This window comes from Nicotiana sylvestris, chromosome 5 (genome assembly GCF_000393655.2).
Source record: "Nicotiana sylvestris chromosome 5, ASM39365v2, whole genome shotgun sequence".
Lineage (NCBI taxonomy): Eukaryota > Viridiplantae > Streptophyta > Magnoliopsida > Solanales > Solanaceae > Nicotiana > Nicotiana sylvestris.
Genome location: NC_091061.1, coordinates 176655982 through 176666826, shown reverse-complemented (window position 1 = coordinate 176666826; position 10845 = coordinate 176655982).

The following is a 10845-nucleotide window of genomic DNA, read 5'->3' as shown; positions in this document are numbered from 1 at the left end:
AGGGATTATAGGCTTGGTAATTATGGGCTAGGTCCAAAAATTAGGCCTAAAAATGGGTTGCTAGAGCCCAAGTTTTATTCTTTCCCCGCGAACGAGGCTAAAATACGATCTCATTTATTAATTAATCCTATTTAAGTAAAATAATTATTAAAATAAGACTGACTGTCAAAACAAAACTATTTTTGGTATTTTTTAAGATTAAAAATGACTACAAAACATTAATGAAACTATTTTTTTTGTAATTTTTATTTTCTTGTAATAAAATAAAATAAAAGAGTCAAAATTAGTTGAAATAGAGCTATTAGGCCTAAATTAAATATTTATATGCTAAAATATGAAAACTCTTGGGGAGGGTCAAAAATCACATGTCTACAGTATCTGAGTGTATGCACCTGCTTCCACCCATTTAGAGAAGTAGTCAGTTAAAACCAAAAGGAAACGTACCTTACCTCGTCCTGCTGGGAGGGGGCCGACTATGTCCATTCTCCACTTTATGAACGGCCATGGCGAAGTGATTAAATGAAGGAGTTCCCCTGCTTGATGTATTATAGAGGCGTATTTTTGACATTGTTCACATCTCCTGACATAGTCAGCGGTTTATTTTTTCATGGTGGGCCAGTAGTACCCGGTGCGAATACGGCATCAGAAGAGGGCGCGGTTTCCCATGTGGGCACCGTAGTGCCCTTCGTGTACTTCTTCCAGTACTCGTCTTGTTTTATGTGGCCCAAGACATTTGGCTAGGGGGCCGCCGAACGTTCTTTTGTAAAGATCACTGTTTATTAGGCTGTACCGGGCTGCCTGCACTTGGAGTTTTTTGGCTTCTTTTTTGTCTTGCGGGAGAGTCCCATCCTGCAAATAGACTAGAAGCGGTTATGCCAGTCCCAAGTTAAGTTTATATATTGTACCTCGACGTGTTCAATTGCAGAATGAAGGAGGGTGACCACGTTTTCCTTGTTGATTTTCTTGGTGGCCGCAACTAGTTTAGCTAGGACGTCTGTTTTGATATTCTGCGCCCTTGGTATTTGGTCGAGGCAGCATTCATCGAATTCTGGAAGTAGTTTGTGGATTTCTGACTGGTATCTTTGTAGCCTCTGCTCTTTGATTTGGAAAGTCCCGGTGACCTGATTCATCACGAGTTGAGAGTCACAGTGGAGGATGAGTCATCGAGCGCCATATTTTAGGGCTAACTTCAAACCTGCAATCACAGCTTCATACTCGGTCTCGTTAGTAGTCATCTCGGGGCATCGTATAGACTGGCAAATTGCTTCACCTGTAGGGACCTCGAGAACGAGTTCCAGTACCGATCCCGAGGCATTAAAGGCACCGGTGTAGAGGACCCAGAGGTCGTTATGTGTAGAAGTGCAAAGTGCTTCCTATTTTACCTCGAGCAATATTTCGTGCTGAAATTAGCGACAAAGTCTGCGAGCACCTGCGACTTAAGTTTGCTGTTGGTATGTTATGTCATGCTCACTTAGTTCTATGGCCCATTTGGCTAGTCTACCCGATAGTTCGGGTTTGTGTAGGATAACCATTAGAGGGAAGGTTGTCACCACTTTTATGGGGTGACATTGGAAGTACGGTCTAAGCTTCCATGAAGCTATGACCAATGCTAGAGCTAGTTTTTCAAGGTGGGGGTACCTCGTCTCGGCATCGATTAAAGTTTTGCCGATATACTAAATCGAAGATTACATGCCTTTATTTTCATGGACCAAGACTGCACTTACCGCAACTTCGGATACCGCTAGATACACAAGTAGGCATTCACCTAGGTCCTCTTTGACGAGTAGTGGTGGCAAGGATAGATACGTTTTCAGCTTTCTTTGGGCATCCATGCATTCAATCGTTCCATTGCAACCCGTGGTCTTTCCTTAGTACATTGAAGAATTTATGGCACCTATCCGAGGATCATGAGATGAACCTTGATAGGGCAGCTATTCGTCTTGTCAATTTTTGCACCTGCTTTTAGCTAGTCAGTATTTTCGGTATTGCGTCGATGGCCTTGATTTGATCTGGGTTGACCTCGATTCCCCTTTGTGACACTAGGAAACCGAGGAACTTTTCAGAAGTCATGCCGAAGGCGCACTTTTTGGGATTCAGTTTCATTCCGTACTGCCTTAGTATTTCGAAGGCTTCCTTCAGATGACCAAAGTGATCTTCTTTCTTTGCCGATTTCACTAGCATGTCATCGATGTAAACCTCATCACCTTATAGCAGTACGTACCTCGGTGAGTGATGAAAGTGGTCTTTTTTTATCATCTTCAGCCATTAGGATTTGGTTATAACCGGAGTACACGTCCAAGAAACTCAGCAGTTCGTGTCCCGCTGTTGTATCGATAAGTTGGTCGATGTGGGGTAACGGGAAAGAGTCCTTCAGGCATGCTTTGTTTAAATCGTTCAAGTCGACACACATTCGCCATTCCCATTCTTCTTTTTGACCATGACCACATTGGCGGCCCATCTTTGGTCTTGTGTCCTCTTTCTTGGTGGAATTCATAGAGGACGTTCGACCTCCTGGTACTTGGATCCGATTTCATCTTTTGCGGCCACTACACTTTCGTGCCTAGCTTCTCTAGGGCGTACACTATCTCTGAAGGGGAAACACAAAAATTATGAGCAAATAGTAGTGGAGGCATACCTTTTTTGTTTTGGAGGGGTGCAACATGTCGTGGTGCGGTGTCCGCATGTCTTGGAAGGGGCGGGTTGGATGTTCGGATATAGGGCTGATGCCTTTCGCGATTGAAACGTGGTGGTTGATCTCTTCGCCCGTTGTTATGTAGATCTCTCCTTGTCTCGGTCTGGACTGATGTTAATCACTGAAGCGGGCCGTTCAGGTCGTCCTCATTTGCCTTCACCTTGGCGTAATAGGCGTTGTGGATCTCTTCCCATGTGGTAAGGGGTACTTTATGAGTCTGCTGAGCAGTTTTTTGGTTGCCTTTGATCCGCTCCTGTTTAACCCATTTTGAAAAGCTGCTACTGCTATCCCTTCTGACACGTTCGGTAGACTCATCCTTACTCTGTTGAATCGGGCCAGGAAGTCTCGAAGTCCCTCGCCCATCGTTTTCCTGACTGTGAAGATATCATTCACTCTAGCCTCGACCTTCTTCGCTCCTGCGTGAGCGGTAGCGAATTTATCTGCCATCTCTTCGAACGTCGATATCGATCGTTCTAGTAGTTGGGAGTACCAGGTCAATGCTCCCCCTGTCAAAGTCTCATCGAACTTTTTTAGCAGCACATAGGGTACCTGCTCTTTCGATAGTTCATTGCCCTTCACTGCGGTAACATAATGGATTAAGTGATCCTCTGGGTCCGTAGTCCCGTCATATATTTTCAAGTATGGCGGCATTTTGAAGGTCTTTGGAATAGAATGTGGAGCAGCCCCTTCATTGTATGGCTGTTCGACGAATCAGCCCACATCACATTTTGGTAATAGCTTCGGAGCGCCTGGTATTTTGTCAACCCTCTCCTGATGTTCCTTCATTTGATCACGAAGCGTTCTGTTCTCATTTTCCATCTCTTCCATTTTTTTTAAGATGGCCATGAGCGCATCGTCACCTGTATCAGTAATAGTGCGGGTATTACCTGTTCGTGTAACGCTCGGCTCATCGGCGGTAGCTGCGATTTCTGTAGGTGGCACGTCTCCGATATCGCCTTGAGTGGGTTTCTCGAGCATGTTGCTCAAAGCACTCGTTAACCATTCTTCAAGCAGCCTTTTGACTGCTGGTGGTGCTTCCCCCGCTGTGGATGTTGAGGCTCCTCTTTCGCGCAAGATCGTTAGATCCCCGTGTGGAAGAGGTGAGATCTCCCCCTCTAGTGTAGCGCTTGGTGTTGTATTCTCATTGTTTTCTCTGTCGGCTTCGTTGAGGGAGTTCAGGAGATTATTCGAGACATCTGCTACTGCCTTTAGCCTCGCTTCCTTTTCCGCCATCGTTGGTTTTTATGAAGTTTGAAGAAAAGTAATTATCACCTTTAGGAATATAGATGAGAACTATGATTTCAGCTATAGAAATCTCCACAGACAACGCCAAATTATTTGACTCAAAATATGTTAAAACTTTTTTGAATAAATCAATCAAAGATGAAGGGGTAAATTGTAGCTGAAGATAATAATCTCTAGAATAATAATAGGTAAGGAGAAAAGAGTTGCAAAGTTTCTTTTTATTCAAGATTGCAAAGCTTCCCAAAGTCTCCACTGCCCCTTACAAAGTCTTTTGTTCCCCTTATATACTAGAGAAACCCCCTTCTCAATTGTAAGAAATCAAATACAAGGAATATTCAGCGGAATATTCCTTACATTACTACAAGGGTCGTACAGTTTCTTCGTTCGCCTTAAGGTCGTCTCCCTTGGGGCGCCGATTCGAAAGTACTCGGTCATTTGTCGTGCTCGTCATAGGTCGAGATCGGTCAAATTTGGACCCATACAGAAATATAGACCCAGAGTAGGATCTTTCTTCAGATATCTCAGCATATGATAGGCTGCCTGTAAGTGAGGCTCCCTAGGATCTTGCATAAACTGGCTGAGATGTTGGACCCCATATACTATGTCTAGTCTAGTATTAGCGAGGAAGTTCAATTTTCCAATCAATTTTCTGTAGAAGGTAGGATCAGACCATGGAGCCCCCTCTTTTGCTTTCAGATTTACTGTAGTATCAAGGGGAGAAGTCAAGGCTGGAGAATAGAGACACTCATATTCGTTCGACAAGTCCAAAACAAATTTCCTTTGTGAAATAATAATGCCATCTGATTTGTTTGAGGGATTTTGCTCTTTTCCATTCATCATCCCTCAATGTTTCTCTTTACTACGAGTTCCCAAATAAGGTACCCGAGTTTGCCTATTACTATTCTAGAAATTCTGTCGCTCTAGCTCTCCTGTTAAATTATTCTACACATGCATGTGTTCATTTGACGATTTCGCATCAATTTCGTAGCAATCGGGTTCTATGGTGAGGGGAATAGATACAGAGTAGAGGTAGCGGTTGACAAAGGTACCTACATATGGTGTAGTACATATGATACCCATGTTGGGAAATAGGTTGCAATCATGAAGATGTATGACATATTTTAACATTTTTCCACGCAGATCCTTCACAAAGACAAAACTTTTTAGACTTCTTTATCATCCATATATAATTGAAATCAAGCATATCTTATTACATCATTCTAGCGAGAAGGAAATTCTAGGACATACATATTGGCATATTGCTTTTACTGAGGTGCTTAAGGTGAAAAAGATTCAAATTTTAATGGAAACTTCAATATGCAAGAGATAAATCTCACTTATATCAATTCTCCCATTTTTTTTTCTTTTTACTTCTCAAATATTAATCGTATTGTGAAGTGGGCTACCAAAGTTGAAAGCTGAATTTTCGTTGACGCTACTTACTTTTCGTGATTTGGATCAATTTTATAGAAGATCCATATGATGAGTCTTGATATGATTGTAATTCTGCAAGCTAGAAGAAAGACTCCCGATGCCTGCTCCCTGGGATAAGATCGTTAGATCGATGCTTCCCAGTAGCTGTCTCTAAGATTTGAGGATTATATGAACAGTTTTATTTGTTGCTGGTGTCATTTCGATTATAATTTTGATAGGTGGAATGGCTATATTACACGTGAAGTGCATTTTTCAGTGTACATTAAAGTATTTATTGGACGAAATTTTGCACCGATATAAATGCAAATTTGTGTTGCTGTATCTTCATCAAGTATGTTAATGTTGAAGGTTGTCTCTTAATTGACAGTTGGAATTAGTTATTGGTTTATATTGACAATTTAAATCTGATTTGATATTATTTGCTCTTTTACCTAAATATTTTTTTGTAAGCATGATACCTGATTGATGCAATAATTGTTTATTGACCAACTTTCTATTATGGCATGTGTTTGGCATCTGCCAGCGACAATCGTTTAGCGTATAAGCTTATGCATTTTTAGCTTTATGTTTTTCCATGTGCATATCGTTCAACACCAAATGACTAGGAAAAGCATTTAAAACTAGCAACCACTTAAATGTCTTTCCATGTGCTACTTCGTTCTTTTTCCTTTTTACCGCTATCCTCCATTACCATTTACCAAATGACTAAGCTAAGCGTTCAAATTTTACTACCACGTGAAACGTAAAATGTTGGTCCCGTGCTAAGAGCACGGGCCATGCGCATCTAGTTTGAATACATAGCCAAATGCTAAGGGAAAAGAATTAGTATTTCATAAAGTGCTAGGTAGAGATACTCGGAATTTCTAGTGAGATGAATATCTCTATCTTTAGTTAGAGGTCTCGGATTTGAACCCGATGAATAGAAAAAATTCTAATAGAAAGCGCCTTCCTCTTTGTCAAGATTTCAATATGAATCGAGCTCTGTATCTCCTCCAATGGAGGATTCAGTGGTTTCTAGGAGGAGGAGCTCGTAGAGAGAGAAGAAGAACTGCTGAGAGTTTATTAAGTTGTGAAATCAAAACTCTGATTCAATGTATTAAGTACTGTTCAATATATACATGTGACATCCACTAACCAAATTTTCACTAACTAACTGATTTGTAAACTAACACTAACTAATGTCACTAACTAATGCTGACTCAGCTTAGATACAAGAAGATAAACACAGTTATAGTCTTAATATCCCCCCTCCCAAGCCCCCCCCCCCAAGTTGGATGTAAGGAGATCACACGCAACCTGCCAAGAACAGAGTAATGTTTAATCCCAGTGAGAGCTTTGGTAAGTACATCTGCAAGCTGCTGTCCAGTACCAATGTGGTGCAAAGAAATGAGACTTTCCTGAAGCTTATGCACGAAATGGCAGTCTATTTCAATGTGCTTAGTTCTTTCATGAAACACAGGGTTCCTAGCAATATGCAGAGCAGAGAGGCTATTACAGTGCACAAGTATTGGCAAATAAACTGGCACAATGAGTTCTTCAAGTAGTCTTAATAACCAAACAAATTCACCAACAACTTTTCTGAGTGCTCTGTATTTTGCTTCTGCTGAGGAGAGGGATATGGTTTCCTGTTTCTTGGTGTCACGCCCTGATACTGGGGCGCAAGATCGGCGCCTGGTGCCTCACTTATCCTTGCGTACCAACTTGCGACTAAGGGACTTTGAACATATAATGTCATACTTTGGTCATGGGCTACATTGCAAGACAATTGTGAATGCAGACTAAACATCAACATAAAGCTGAGCCGACAAGGCCGTTATAACTACTACAGCTGGCAAACCAATAAAATATACATAAAAGGCCTACAAACCCAACATACTGCATTAACTGACATGATATGCCTACAAGCCTCTACTGATGGATATACTGTAATCAGAATATGGCCCCGACCTACTCATAACATACATACATATATACACAAGATGTACATAAAGCCCTAGACTCGGAAACTCCGAAGGGCATGGAGCTTACCGATCAAGCTAAACGTGGGCAACACCTAATGAGGAGGTCTACCCGTCTATCTGTCTGAACCTACACGTATCTGCACGTATGAAATGCAGCACCCCAGAAAAGGGACGTCAGTACGAAATAATGTACCGAGTATGTAAGGCAATATACTGAAAGTTGCAACCGAACTGATAATATAATAACTGAAAGTAACTAGGAGTCAAAGATAATCTGAAGATATGCTCACCTGGTGATACCGACTCAACTCTCTCAATATAGTAAATAAAATAGTTGCCCGGCCTTATAAGGGGTATATATATATATAACTGCTCCGCCGTAGTAGGCTCGCTTATAGGCGCTCGGCCATACTAGGCTCTATATCTCGGCCATGCTAGGCTCATTCATAGGCGCTCGGCCACAGTAGGCTCGGTATATAACTTACCATCTGATCGGAGGTTGCCCAATTGGGGCCTGCCAACCAATAAAAGCTCGATGGTAGTGAAAACACTGTAATACTATATATATAGACTCTCTGCTCTCTTGACTGGAAGAAGACAATACTCAATTGAATATGAAGTCCCGATAAGGGAGAATACTGTAACTTATGAGACTAGGATAATGTATACAAATTTGGGAGTATGAACTTCTCTTTATACCTCTTTATCAAACACATCTAATTATGAGATTATGCCAAAATAAAAGAAAGGTTTACCCTTAATATACCTGAGTCGGTTCTCTGGACAACCCTTCTAGCACACGATAATTGTGACAAAATTTGTGACGGTAAGATCGGGGTGATTTTTGGAGACACTTTTGTTATGGGGGTGGACCCCACTTTGGCAAAGTGACTAAGCCATTAGTTCCCAAAATTTTGCCACCTTGAAAAGTTGCTTAAGAGTCACTAAATTGGGAAAGGTGGGCTACCACGTTGGCCTCTTTTAGGACTTATCTAAATCTTAATTTATTAATCACTAATTCCTTAGTTAATTAATTAATCTTCCATTAATCAATAATCAACCAATTACCCACATAATTAAGAATTATCTCAACTTACTTAAAATACTACTCATTTTTAATAAACTTTATATATCATACTATCATGGTCATATGGTGCCTTGTATGGCACTAGTCCATAAATACCGGATATTATAGCTTGGACCGTATTTTATCTCCAACTTCGATGAAATTTATTTTCTTCGATTTGCTTACTCTCTCACCTTCACAAATTTATTCATCACTTGTTTGAAATAGCATAAAGCTTATAATCTCAAAATAACTTCATTCTCGAACTTACGTCAATTAAATTACGACGAGACTTTAACATACGAAAATGCGCGATGTAACACTTGGAATTCTAGCTGATAGGCTGCCACCTAAAAATACAACATAATCAGATACTGATCTTCTAGAATCGGAGTAGGCTGCCCAATCAGAGTTACAATAGGCAACCAGTGAAAGATTGTCTACATTGCTGAAATATAGACCGAGAGTAGGATATTTCTTCGGATACCTCAGCATATGATAGGCTGCCTGTAAGTGGGGCACTCTAGGATCTTGCATAAACTGGCTGAGATGTTGGACACCATATGCTATGTCTAATCTAGTATTTGTGAGGAAGTTCAATTTTCCAACAAATTTTCTGTAGAAGGTAGGATCAGAAATGGAGCCCCCTCTTTTGCCTTCAGATTTACTGTAGGATCATGGGGAGAAGTCAAGGCTGGAGAATAGAGACACTCATATTCCTTCAACAAGTCCAAAATAAATTTTCTTTGTGAAATGATAATGCCATCTGATTTGTAAAGAATTTCCAGTCCTAGGAAGTAATGTAACTGTCTCAAGTCTTTAATTTTGAACTTGTGAAATAGGAAGGCCTTGAGCTGGTTGATTTCTTCAGAGTCAGTCCCTGTGAGCAACACATCATCTACATATAATGCTACAAAGACAATGGAGGAACTTTGTTTTCTATGAAATAAAGAACAATCATACATGGAGTGTGTGTGTACCCCTTGAATACAGGACTTCAGTCAACTTATCATACCATTGTTTAACCTACAAAATAACCCTGGAGAGTGTATTTCAAGACCTGGAGGGGCTTGCATATACACCTCCTCATGCAAATCTTCATGGAGAAATGCATTGTTCACATCCAGTTGTGAGATTTTCCATTTTTTCTTTGTTGCTATGGAAATGAGGGACCTGACAGTGATCATCTTGACTACTAGAGAAAAGGTCTCCGTGTAATCTACACCAGCTTGTTGAGTATACCCCTTAATAACTAACCTTGCTTTGTATCTTGTTACACTGCCATCTGCTATATGTTTTACTTTATACACACATCTACATCCAATGACCTATTTTCCTATAGTTAAAGGAACTAGGTCCCATGTGTTATTGGCATATAAGGCTTTAAACTCCTGTGTCATGGCACTTTGCCGAGCAGAATACATAGCTGCTTCTTCATATAAAGTTGGTTCTCTATCATTACAGATGTTATTTACAATGTGCTGACTATCAAAATGCAGGGAATCGGAACTAATATGGTTGTTATGGGAAAATATTGCATATAGGGAGAAGTTAGAGTTAGATTTTAGGTTTGGTATATTAAAAACATAATCATTCAGATGTGAACGGAGTTTGTATTCCTAATGAGATCTTCTGAAACCCAGTGGTTCCTCTATTGATTGTTGAGGTGAAGTCATGTCTTTAAAGTGTTCCTCTATTGATTGTGTCTCATATGAGGAAGATATAGGTAAGGAGGTGACAGGTGATGCATCAGAATTTGGGAAATTAGTGTTCTCCTGATCACTAATGTTGTGAGATATACAAGTATCAGCGTGATTAGGTGGATTATTAGTAAACGGTACATTGGGGAAGGTAGGTGGAATGTTATTTATAGTAGAGTTGAAAGTGAAAGGAAAAATTGACTCATAGAAGGAAACATCTCTAGAGATATGTATTTTCTTAGTGGCCAAACTTAACACCTTATACCCTTTTGTGCCAAAAGAATATCCTATAAACACATGTGGGGTAGTTCTTAGTTCAAGTTTATCTCTGAGAGACTTTGGTACAGTGGGGTAACACAAACACCCAAAACTCCTCAAGTGAGAGTAATTGGGCTTCCTTTTATACAAGAGTTCAAAAGGGCATTTTCTCTTTAGAGGAGTAGTTGGAAGTCTATTAATAAGGAAAGTTGATGTAAGTATACATTCTCTCCAATATTTCAATGGTAACTTAGATTGAAAAAGTAGTGGCCTGGCCACCTCAAGGAGATATTTATATTTTTTTCCCACCACTCTATTTTGTTGTGGTGTGTAAGGGCATGTCTTTTGGTGGTTTATTCCCTTTGATTGAAAAAAGGGGGTTGCCTCATTGCTAGTAAACTCAAGACTATTGTCAGACCTTATACATTTAATGGTGGTTTGAAATTGGTTCTCCAAAAGCCTTTATTATTTGTAGGGCATTGCTTTTGC